This window comes from Phocoena phocoena, chromosome 14 (assembly GCF_963924675.1).
Source record: "Phocoena phocoena chromosome 14, mPhoPho1.1, whole genome shotgun sequence".
Lineage (NCBI taxonomy): Eukaryota > Metazoa > Chordata > Mammalia > Artiodactyla > Phocoenidae > Phocoena > Phocoena phocoena.
The window spans coordinates 22033370-22046643 of NC_089232.1; the positions used below are offsets into that span (position 1 = coordinate 22033370).

Genomic DNA, 13274 nt, shown 5'->3' on the forward strand with positions numbered 1-13274 from the left:
AGGGAGAACTCATGGCGTGCCTCAGGCTGGTGCAATGTCACGCCGGCCTCTGCAGCCACAGGCTCGCCCTGCACCCCATACCTCTCCCTTCCCCTGGCCTGAGTGAGCCAGAGCCCCCGAATCAGCAGCTCCTTTAACCCCGTCCTGTCTGAGGGAAGAACAGACTCCCTCCTGCGACCTACACGCAGAGGTGGGGCCAAAGCCAAAGCTGAGCCACAGGAGCTGTGCGAAAAAGAAGACAAAGGGAAATCTCTCCCAGCAGCCTCAAGAGCAGTGGATTAAATCTCCACAATCAACTTGATGTACCTACATCTGTGGAATACCTGGATAGACAACGAATGATCCCAAATTGAGGAGGTGGACTTTGAGAGCAAGATTTATTATTTTCTCCCCTTTTCCTCTTTTTGTGAGTGTGTATGTGTATGCTTCTGTGTGAGATTTTGTCTGTATAGCTTTGCTTTCACCATTTGTCTTAGGGTTCTATCCATCCATTCTGTTCTGTTTTGTTTTGTGTAATTTTTTTCTTAATAATTATTTTTTATTTTAATTATTTTATTTTATCATTTTTTTATCCTCTTTCTTTCTTTATTTCTTTCTACTTTTTCTCCCTTTTACTCTGAGCTGTGTGGATGAAAGGCTCTTGGTGCTGCAGCCAGGAGTCAGTGCTGTGCCTCTGAGGTGGGAGAGCCAACTTCAGGATACTGGTCTACAAGAGACCTCCCAGCTCCACGTAATATCAAAAGGCGAAAATCTCCCCAAGAGATCTCCATCTCAATGCCAACACCCAGTTTCACTCAATGACCAGCAAGCTACAGTCCAGGACACCCTATGCCAAGCAACTAGCAAGACAGGAACACAACCCCACCCATTAACAGAGAGGCTACCTAAAATCATAACTCCACAGACACCCCAAAACACACCACAAGACGTGGACCTGCCCTCCAGAAAGACAAGATCCAACCTCATCCACCAGAACACAGGCACTAGTCTCCTCCACCAGGAACCTACACAACACACTGAACCAACTTTAGCCACTGGGGACAGACACCAAAAACAATGGGAACTATGAACCTGCAGCTGGCAAATAGGAGACCCCAAACACAGTAAGATAAGCAAAATGAGAAGACAGAAAAACGCACAGAAGATGTAGGAGAAAGACAAAAACCTACCAGGCCTAACAAATGAAGAGGAAATAGGCAGTCTACCTGAAAAAGAATTCAGAATAGTGATAGTAAACATGATCCAAAATCTTGGAAATAGGATAGGGAAAATGCAAGAAACATTTAACAAGGAACTAGAAGAACTAAAGATGAAGCAAGCAACGATGAACAGTGCAGTAAATTAAATTAAAAATACTCTAGAAGGGGGCAATAGCAGAATAACTGAGGTAGAAGAATGGATAAGTAATCTGGAAGATAAAATAGTGGAAATAACTACTGCAGAGCAGAATAAAGAAAAAAAAGAATGAAAAGAACTGAGGACAGTGTCAGAGACCTCTGGGACAACATTTAACACACCAACATTAGAATTATAGGGGTTCCAGAAGAAGAAGAGAAAAAGAAGGGGACTGAGAAAATATTTGAAGTGATTATAGTTGAAAATTTCCCTAATATGGGAAAGGAAATAGTTAATCAAGTCCAGGAAGCACAGAGAGTCCCATACAGGATAAATCCAAGGAGAAACATGCCAAGAAATATATTAATCAAACTTTCAAAAATTCAATACAAAGAAAACATATTAAAAGCAGCAAGGGAAAAACAACAAATAACACAAAAGAGAATCCCCATAAGGTTAACAGCTGATCTTTCAGCAGAAACTCTGAAAGCCAGAAGGGAGTGGCAGGACATATTTAAAGTGATGAAGGAGAAAAATCTGCAACCAAGATTACGCTACACAGCAAGGATCTCATTTAGATTTGATGGAGAAATTAAAACTTTTACAGACAAGCAAAAGCTGAGAGAGTTCAGCACCACCAAACCAACTTTACAACAAATGCTAAAGGAACTTCTCTAGGTAAGAAACACAAGAGAAGGAAAAGACCTACAATAACAAACCAGAAACAATTAAGAAAATGGGAATAGGAACATACATATCAATAATTACCTTAAATGTAAATGGATTAAATGCCAGAACCAAAAGACATAGACTGGCTGAATGGATACAAAAACAAGACGCATATATATGCTGTCTACAAGACACCCACTTCAGACCTAGAGACACATAGAGACTGAAAGTAAGGGGATGGAAAAAGATATTCCATACAAATGGAAACCAAAAGAAAGCTGGAGTAGCAATTCTCATATCACACAAAATAGACTTTAAAATAAAGACTATTAGAAAGAGAAAAAGAAGAACACTACATAAAGATCAGGAGATCGATCCAAGAAAAAGATATAACAATTGTAAATATTTATGCACCCAACATAGGTGGACCACAATACAAAAGGCAAATACTAAAGTCTTAAAAGCGTAGATCGACAGTAACACATTCATAGTAGGGGACTTTAACATCCCACTTTCACCAATGGGCAGATCATCCAAAATGAAAATAAATAATGAAACACAAGCTTTAAATGATACATTAAACAAGATGGACATAATTGATATTTGTAGGACATCTCATCCTAAAACAACAGAATACACATTTTTCTCAAGTCCTCATGGAACATTCTCCAAGATAGATCATACCTTGGGTCACAAATCAAGTCTTGGTAAATTAAAGAAAACTGAAATTGTATCAGGTATCTTTTCTGACCACAATGCTATGAGACTAGATATCAATTACAGAAAAGATCTGTAAAACGTACAAACACATTGAGGCTAAACAATATACTACTTAATAACGAAGTGATCACTGAAGAAATCAAAGAGGAAATCAAAAAATACCTAGAAACAAATGACAATGGAGATGTGATGACCCAAAACCTATGGGATGCAGCAAAAGCAGTTCTAAGAGGGAAGTTTATAGCAATACAATCCTACCTTTAGAAACAGGAAACACCTCAAATAAACAACCTATCCTTGCACCTAAAGCAATTAGAGAAAGAAAAACAAACTAACAAAAAAACCCAAAGTCAGGAGAAGGAAAGAAATCATAAAGATCAGATCAGAAATAAATGAAAAAGACATGAAGGAAATGATAGCAAAGATCAATAAAACTAAAAGCTGGTTCTTTGAGAAGATAAACAAAATTGATAAACCATTAGCCAGACTCATCAAGAAAAAAAGGGAGAAGACTCAAATCAATAGAATTAGAAATTAAAAATGAGAAGTAACAACTGACACTGCAGAAACACAAAGGATCATGAGAGATTGCTACAAAAAACTCTATGCCAATAAAATAGACAACCTGGAAGAAATGGAAAAATTCTTAGAAAAGCACAAGCTACTGAGATTGAACCAGGAAGAAGTAGAAAACATAAACAGACAAATCATAAGCACTGAAATTGAAACTGTGATTAAAAATCTTCCAAAAAACAACAGCCCAGTCCAGAGAGCTTCACAGGTGAATTCTATCGAACATTTAGAGAAGAGCTAACACCTATCCTTCTCAAACTCTTCCAAAGATTAGCAGAGGGAGGACCACTCCCAAACTCATTCTACGAGACCAACAACACCCTGATATCAAAATCAGACAAGGATGTCACAAAGAAAGAAAATGACCAGCCAATATCACTGATGAACATAGATGCAAAAATCCTCAACAAAGTACTAGCAAACAGAATCCAACAACACATTAAAAGGATCGTACACCATGATCAAGTTGGGTTTATTCCAGGAATGCAAGGATTCTTCAATATATGTAAATCAATCAATGTGATGCACCATATTAGCAAATTGAAGGAGAAAAACCATATGGTCATCTCAATAGATGCAGAGAAAGCTTTCTACAAAATTCAGCACCTATTTATGACAAAAACCCTCCAGAAAGTAGACATAGAGGGAACTTCCCTCAACATAATAAAGGCCATATATGACAAACCCACAGCCAACATTGTCCTCAATGGTGAAAAACTGAAAGCATTTCCACTAAGATCAGGAACATGACAAGGTTGCTCACTCTCACCACTCTTATTCAACATAGTTTTGGAATTTTTAGCCATAGCAATCAGAGAAGAAAAGGAAATAAAAGGAATCCAATCGGAAAAGAAGAAATAAAGCTGTCACTGTTTGCAGATGACATGATACTATACATAGAGAATCCTAAAGATGCTACCAGAAAACTACTAGAGCTAATCAATGAATTTGGTATAGTAGCAGGATACAAAATTAATGCACAGAAATCTCTGGCATTCCTATACATTAATGATGAAAAATATGAAAGTGAAATCAAGAAAACACTCCCATTTACCATTGCAACAAAAATAATAAAATAACTAGGAATTAACCTACCTAAGGAGACAGAAGACCTGTATGCAGAAAATTATAAGACACAGGTGAAAGAAATTAAAGATGATACAAATAGATGGAGAGATATACCATGTTCTTGGATTGGAAGCATCAACAATGTGAAAATGACTCTACTACTCAAAGCAATCTACAGATTTAATGCAATCTCTATCAAACTATGACTGGCATTTTTCGCAGAACTAGAACAAAAAATTTCACAATTTGTATGGAAACACAAAGGACCCTGAATAGCCAAAGCAATCTTGAGAACGAAAAACTGAGTTGGAGGAAGCAGGCTCCCTGACTTCAGACTATACCACAAATCTACAGTAATCAAGACAGTATGGTACTGACACAAAAACTGAAATATAGATCAATGGAACAGGAGAGAAAGCCCAAAGATAAACCCACACACATATGGTCACGTTATCTTTGATGTAGGAGGCAGGAATGTACACTGGAGAAAGGACAGCCTCTTCAATAAGTGGTGCGGGGAAAACTGGACAGGTACATGTAAAAGTATGAGATTAGACCACTCCTTAACACCATACACAAAAATAATATAAAAATGGATTAAAGTCCTAAATGTAAGGCCAGAAACTATCAAACTCTTAGAGGAAAACAGGCAGAACACTCTATGACATAAATCACAACAAGATCAGTTTTAACCCACCTCCTAGAGAAATGGAAATAAAAACAAAAATAAACAAATGAGACCTAATGAAACTTCAAAGACTTTGCACAGCAAAGGAAACCATAAACAAGACCAAAAGACAACCCTCAGAATGGGAGAACATATTTGCAAATGAAGCAACTGACAAAGGATTAATCTCCAAAATTTTCAAGTAGCTCATGCAGCTCAATAACAAAAAAGCAAACAAGCCAATCCAAAAATGGGCAGAAAACCTAAATAGACATTTCTCCAAAGAAGATATACAGACTGCCAGCAAACACATCTAAGAATGTTCAACATCTTTAATCATTAGAGAAATGCAAATCAGAACTACAATGAGATATCATCTCACACCAGTCAGAATAGCCATCATCAAAAAATCTAGAAACAGGGCTTCCCTGGTGGCGCAGTGGTTGAGAGTCCGCCTGCCGATGCAGGGGACGCAGGTTCGTGCCCCAGTCTGGGAGGATCCCACATGCCGCGGAGCGGCTGGGCCCGTGAGCCATGGTCGCTGAGTCTGAGTGTCCGGAGCCTGTGCTCCGCAACGGGAGAGGCCACAACAGTGAGAGGCCCGCATACCGCAAAAAAAAATAAATAAACAAAAAATCTAGAAACAATGAATGCTGGAGCGGGTGTGGAGAAAAGGGAGCAGTCTTACACTGCTGATGGGAATGTGAATTGGTACAGCCACTGTGGAGAACAATATGGAGGTTCCTTAAAAAACTACAAATAGAACTACCATGTGAACCAGGAATCCCACTACTGGGCATATACCCTGAGAAAAACCATAATTCAAAAAAGTCGTGTATCAAAATATTCATTGCAGCTTTATTTACAATAGCCAGGAGATGGAAGCAACCTAAGTGTCCATCATTAGATGAATGGACAAATAAGATGTGGCACATATATACAATGGAATATTATTCAGCCATAAAATGAAACGAAATTGAACTATTTTTAATGTGGTGGATGGACCTAGAGTCTGTCATACAGAGTGAAGTAAGTCAGAAAGAGAAAGACAAATACCATATGCTAACACATATATATGGAATTTAAGAAAAAAATGTCATAAAGAACCTAGGGGTAAGATAGGAATAAAGACACAGACCTACTAGAGAATGGACTTGAGGATATGGAGAGGGGGAAGGGTAAGCTGTGACAAAGTGAGAGAGTGGCATGGACATATATACACTACCAAACGTAAGGTAGATAGCTAGTGGGAAGCAGCTGCATAGCACAGGGAGATCAGCTCCGTGCTTTGTGACCAACTAGACTGGTGGGATAGGGAGGGTAGGAGGAAGGGAGACGCAAGAGGGAAGATATTTGGGAACATATGTATATGTATAACTGATTCACTTTGTTATAAAGCAGAAACTAACACACCATTGTTAAGCAATTATACTCCAATAAAGATGTAAAAAAAAAAGATTCTGTTCTTAATCAAACATTGGAGAGCCTGGTACAGAATAAAAGCTTAATAAGATATTTTCCAAATATCTACCTGTCAAATAATGATAACAAAGGCAAGGTGAAAATAAACTTTATTTTTTTTATAATTGTGATACTATCTGATGAGTTGTTTTTCAGTTTTTCTTTTTCTTTTTTCTTTTTTTAACCAACGTAACTGAGTATGCTTTTTCTCTTCATTATTACAATAACTTTATGTTAGTTTTATTTACTTTTTTATGATCTCTATTTCAATAGGACTTTCTATTTATAAATACAGTACCAATGCCTCTTGGTAAGTGCTCATGGACATTACCAGGGGAGAAGGCCCTAAGTATTCTTCTTATACCCAGGACCACTCAATTAAAGGACATATCAACAGATTCAGCTATTTTTCTAATTTTCTTATAAACTAAAAATACATCATGGTGGGGGAAAGAAGTATACTGGAGAATGTTTTCTCCCAAGGAAAAGCATTGCAGCATCAAATTAAAAATTCTTCAATCAGAGAAAGAAGATGATGGTCTATACTATTTGACCCAGAAATAGCGGTGTTGTAAAAAGGGGGGAGCACTTAAATCAGAACCTATAAGTAGTGTCTACAATAAAGAAACTCATCACTCTTTTATCAAAATGGAAAGTCATTTTAAAATTTAACTTTGTGAATGATAATCAGTACTTGACTGTGGGGCTATTGTGAAATTCCAACAAATCCTCAGTCATGATGCACATTTAAAGTTCAATGTCTTCTGTTCCTGAAACTTGCCTGTGTCCTAAAGGAAATCCGCTTTCTAAGATCTCAGCTATAATTGGTATTTCACTGATAAATGATAAGAAGACAATTGCAAATTCATAAATGCACTAATAAAGAATAAGTACTCTGGAGTTGAATGGAGTCAGGTTCTCCATATTTAGATCTGTGTGACCTGGGAAAGGTATTTAATCTCATATGATCATAGATTCATCTTTGTCAAAATAGGGTTCGGGATTTTTAAAAGAACAGGGAGCAGGAGAGGTAAGACATGAGGGAGAAGAAAAAGAAAGGAAAAAATACATTTCATGTCACCTAATTTTCAGATTTTATTAATTGTTGAAATTTTTAACATTTACACATACATGTACATATACACATTTTACAATTGAAAGCACCTGGAAACAGAAACTTTAAAAGAATGCTTCACTTTTAAATCATCAAAGGGAAAACTGCAAGTATTATCCACACAGCCAAATACAGGAATAAAACAAATTTTAAAACTAAAATACTATATCACTACACTGCATAAATAAAGAGGTACATCAAACATAACAATCATAACAATAAAAATCAAAGTTTGACAGGATGTTGTAAATCGACAGTCTGTCAGACCCTGTAGAAAAATCAAAAGTTACAATATGCAGTATAAAAATTATAATCTAAAGCCAACTGACTCAGAAATCAGGAAAGAAAACTATTAAAAAATGAAAAAGTAGGAGTTATAATATTAATACTAAACAAAAAGTTAAGGTGAGAGAGGAAAATCGAATATTACCAGTATGGCCACTCATATTAAAGAAGGGAGCTCTTCTATTTTTTTATAAATTTATTTATTTTTATTTTATTTATTTTTGGCTACATTGGGTCTTCATTGCTGCACGCGGGCTTTCTCTAGTTGTGGTGAGCGGAGGTTACTCTTCGTTGTGGTGCGCAGGCTTCTCATTGTGGTGGCTTCTCTTGTTGTGGGGCGTGAGCTCTAGGTGTGTGGGCTTCAGTAGTTGTGGCTCAGTAGTTGTGGTGCATGGACTTAGTTGCTCCACAGCATGTGGGATCTTCCCAGAGCAGGGCTCGAACCCATGTCCCCTGCATTGGCAGGTAGATTCTTAACCACTGCACCACAGTGAAGTCCCTGGAGCTCTTCTATTAAAAATATGTATTATGAATGTGTGTCACATAAGTATGGACAAATATATCAATAGGTCCAATCTACAAAATTTGTAGCTGCTACATGCCATTGTTTTTTACATTGTGGTTTTACTATGACTCATTTACCTACTTCTCTATGTGTTTGACATTTTACAGATATGTACACTGTACAATGTATATCCAACCATCATGTTGTATATCTTAAATATATACAATTTGTATTTGTTAATTATACCTCAGAAAAGCTTGAGGAAAAATAAATAAATAAAAAGGTACTGATGTAAATAGGCCTTTAGTAATGTGATGGTGAGGTGTAGGGGGAGGGGAAGCATCCCATAATCCCATGATTTCTGTCTCAGTCTTTCACTGATCCTGTGCCTCTGGTCTTAAACTTCACAAGAGTTGTTCAGTCTTCCTCGATGACATCACCACCCATAGGTAGGCAGGGCAGGACAGCTAAAGTAGGCTGATGTTGGGTACTTCCCTTCCCCCAGTTAGTTAGGCCCTGATAATACCCCAGCAGGTTAGGCTCTGGTTAAATATTTCCCTCTGAGGGCGTGCTTTGTTAAGAACTGAGTGCTAGGGTACATCTCAGAATGGTTACTTTCCCCTTCCCCATGCCAGAAACGTGTAGCAAGTTTTCTGTGATATTCACTATGAGAACCTGGTTGAGCTCACGGAGGTAAATCTCACAATATTGTGGGGACATCTCTATGACTGGGTACCCCTGGAGTTTTAACTCTTAGACTTGATCACACTAAGCCTCCAGCAATTCTTCAGTTACAGTTCAGGTTTTCCTGCCCAGGCACTTGTTCCCAAGGAGTTTTCTGCTTACCTAGGTGTCTCTGTTCCAGGAAGACATAAGTCCCCATATTTACCAATCTCTCCAATCGTAGGGGTAGGGGTTTGTCCGGTGTCCTCCATTCTTATGGATCCAGGAAGAGTTGTTGATGTTTTGGTCTGTTTAGCTTTTACTTTTTAGAATGAAGTAGCTTTTCAAGCTCCTCACATATGGAACCAGAAACTAGAAGTCACCAAGATACTTCTGAATGAAAAGTCTGCATTGCAACTAAATTTTAAGAGCCTTAACACTGTTGAATCTTACATGTTACTCTAAAATATAACACCTCAGCATATTAAATATCTTAGCTGAAAGAGTTTAAGACAATTAAAATGTCAGAGGAAGGAAGCCTACTCTGACCTAATACCTTCCCTTCTTCCTTGAAACAAGTCATAAAATTCCAATGAGAAAGGTATCCTCTCTGTACCAGGAGGAAATAAGACATTCTAATTACTAGAAAAGGAAAACTCAGAGTCAAAAAATCTGTTCAAACAAACCTTGTTATACTAATGCTTATAATTTTAGTGACATTTCCCCCTATTTTATTAAGATATAGTTGACATATAATATTGTATAAGTTTAAGATGTATAACATAATGATTTGATATATGTGTATATTGTGAAATAATCACTGCAATACATTTAGTTAACATCTATTAGCTCACATAGTTACATTTTTTTCCTGTGATGAGAACTTTTAATATTTACTCTCTTAGCAACTTTCAAATCTACAAAATAGCATTGTTAATTATAAACATTATGCTGCACATTACATCCCCAGAAATTATTTCTTTTATAACTGGAGTTGTACCTTTTGATCATCTTCACCCAATTCCCCACACTTCACCCCCACCTCTGGCAGTCCTCAATCAATTCTACTGCTATGAGTTTATTTAGATTCCACATATACATAGGATAATACAGTACAAAGTGTAAAAAAGACAGATTCTTCTGTCTGACTTATTTCATTTAGCATAATGCACTCAAGGTCCAGCCATGCATTTACAAATGGCAAGATTTTCTTATTTTTTATGGCAGAATTACACACACTCATACACACACACACCATATTTTCTTCATTTATTCATCCTTTGATAGACACAGGTTGTTTCCATGTTTCGACTCTTGCAAATAATGCTATAATGAATATTGTAATAAAGATATCTCTTCTGGACAGTGATTTCATTTCCTTCCAATGTATATCCAGAAGTGCTGAATTATAGGATAATTCTACTTTTAAGTTTTTGAGGAACCTCTATACTGTTTTCCATAGTGACTGCACCAAGTTAAATTCCCACCCACAGTATACAAGGGTTCCCTTTTTGCATCCTCACCAGTACTTGTTATCACTTGTCTTTTTAATAGTAGTCATTAAAACAGGTATGAAGTGAAATTTCATTGTGGCTTTAATTTAGTTTCCCTGATGATGAATGGTGTTGAGCATCTTTTCGTGTACTTGTTCTCTGTATGTTTTCTTTGGAAAAATGTCTATTCAGGTCCTCTGCCTATTTTTTGATCAGCTAGGTATTTTTACTATTGAGTTGTATGAGTTCTGAATATATTTTTGTTCTTAACCCCTTATCAGTTGTGTGACGTATAAATATTTTCTCCCATTCTGCAGATTTTTTTGATGCAAATTTTTTCAACATTTACTACAGCTAGCCCAAATCCCTTTGTCTTGTCAATTATTTACAAATTTATAGTTTATTTGTCTAAAAGATATAAAACCTTCCTGCTCTGGTCACTTCTTCTGGTCTTCATTCTCTTGTGAAGGCTCCCATGTGCATGTAACAATTCAATAAAATTTGTATACTTTTTTCCTATTAATCTGTCTTTGTCTGTTTGATTTTCGGATTAGACAGAATCCTAACAGAGTCAAGGAAAATTTTTCTCCCCTACACTGTCCCAAGATTTTCAATTTTCATAATGAAATGTCATGTTAGACATACAATTTTACATACGTTACTCATTTCAGCTCATTATTTTTACATAATGAGACTATGGTTGTAAAACAAAAATATCAAAACTATAAGGTCGACTAATTCATCATTTATTAAAATTGAGTACTACACAGCTATTAAAAGAAGATATCACAAAGAGTTGAATAATAACTTTTAATGGGAGAAAGAAGAACTCTAACAATATAGTCTCATATTTTGACATATATTTATCAGTTATTTAAATATTTAATACAAGATATTTATTTGAATGAAAAAAGTAAATTATGTCTTTTCCTCCTAGAAGCACATTACTAGTAAAAACAAGTTGGAAAGGAGAGCTGGAAACTTAAAATTATTGATCAGTTAGAATATGTATGTGTAGCACTGTGTTTTATACACCCAAACTTATTAAATCATCATAATTTTACTGTTAGTTATACCCTATCAGAAGACTTAAAGGATTCAGAAAATTTAGGGAACCAATTAAGTATGGATGAAGAAATTCTAGAATTCAAGCCTGAGTTTTTCTAGCACTTACTCCCTAGTTTTTTTTTTTTTTTTTCTGTTAGACCAGTTCATAATGCAGATAATAGCCTTTTACAAGTGACAGCAATTCCTGCAAGACAGTCTAAATCTAGAAACTGCAGCAAAAGATCTTAATTGTTTTGGTTTTCCTTCAAGTCTGGGAATATTTTTCAGAGCTTCCCAACCTGTTTCTGCTTCTTTCATGGCAGACCCAAACAAGAGAAGTGAGCCTACCAAACTCATACATTAAGCTCCATAGAGACAGCGTCAGGGCGAGTGAGAGCCGGACGGGCACTGGGCGACTCTGTGCCTTGCAGAGGAAAAATAATTAAACATGGGCAAAGGAGAGCCTAAGAAGCCGAGAGGCAAAATTTTCATTCTTTGTGCAAACTTCCTGGGAGGAACACAAGAAGCACACAGATGCTTCAGTTAGCTTCTCAGAGTTTTCTAACAAGTGCTCAGAGAGGTGGAAGACCATGTCTGCTAAAGCGAAAAGAAAGTTTGAAGACATGGCTGAGGCAGACAAAGCCTGTTATGAAAGAGAAATGAAAACTTATATCCCTCCTAAAGGGGAAACAAAAAAGAAGTTCAAGGATCCCAATGCACCCAAGAGGCCTCCTTTGGCCTTTTTCTTGTTTTGTTCTGAGTATTGTCCAAAAATCAAAGGAGAACGTCCAGGCTAATCCAGTGGTGATGTTGCAAAGAAACTGGGAGAGATGTGGAATAACACTGCTGCAGATGACAAGCAGCCTTAGGAGAAGAAGGCTGCTAAGCTGAAGGAAAAGTACAAAAAGAATATTGCTGCATACTGAGCTAAAGGGAAGCCTGGTGCAGCAAAAAAGGGAGTCGTCAAGGCTGAAAAAAGCAAGAAAAAGAAGGAAGAGGATGAAGGTGAGGAAGACAAAGAGGATAAGGAGGAGGAGGAAGATGAAGAGGATGAAGACGATGATGATGAATATGTTGGTTCTAGTGCAGTTTTTTTTTCTCATCTATAAAGCATTTAACCACCCTGTACACAACTCACTCCTTTTAAAGAAAACAATTGAAATGTAAAAAAACAAACAAAAAAAAAAGGATAGGCTGTAGGGTAAACTACATGATTTTTAGGAACACTGGATTACTGAGAAGAGATTTCTGAGAAAAAAATACCTTAGGTACAGCACAAAGACATCTCATCTCATCCCTGTAAATAAAATCCTTTGATTTAACTGCATTTTTTTTTACAGTGCAAATGTTTTACCTTCTTTATGGCTCAATCCTAAGTAATATGGGTAAAAACATCCATTTGAATGATTAATAAAGATCAGCTGTAAAAAGAAAGAGAGTAAAGTTAATGGATTGGGAAGTAGAAAAAAAAATATTTTAGAATATTGTTATAAAGGGATTGAATATGGAGATTTTGAAAGAAGCAGACAGAAAGGAGACAATAAATGCACCAACTTGGGCATTTTCATTTTGTTATTCCAGTGCCCATAGTACCATCCCTAATTCACAGTTGAATTCTTAGTCTAAGGGAGACTCAGTGAATTTGAGTAAATTCTATTTTGAAGAAGTTCTTAT

At 36.6% G+C, this 13274-nt stretch overlaps 1 pseudogene; it reads left to right on the top strand.

Moving 5' to 3' along the window:
• The first annotated feature begins 12048 nt into the window (after positions 1 to 12048).
• On the top strand, positions 12049 to 12709 carry LOC136133523 (high mobility group protein B1-like; annotated as a pseudogene).
• Positions 12710 to 13274: the final 565 nt, after the last annotated feature.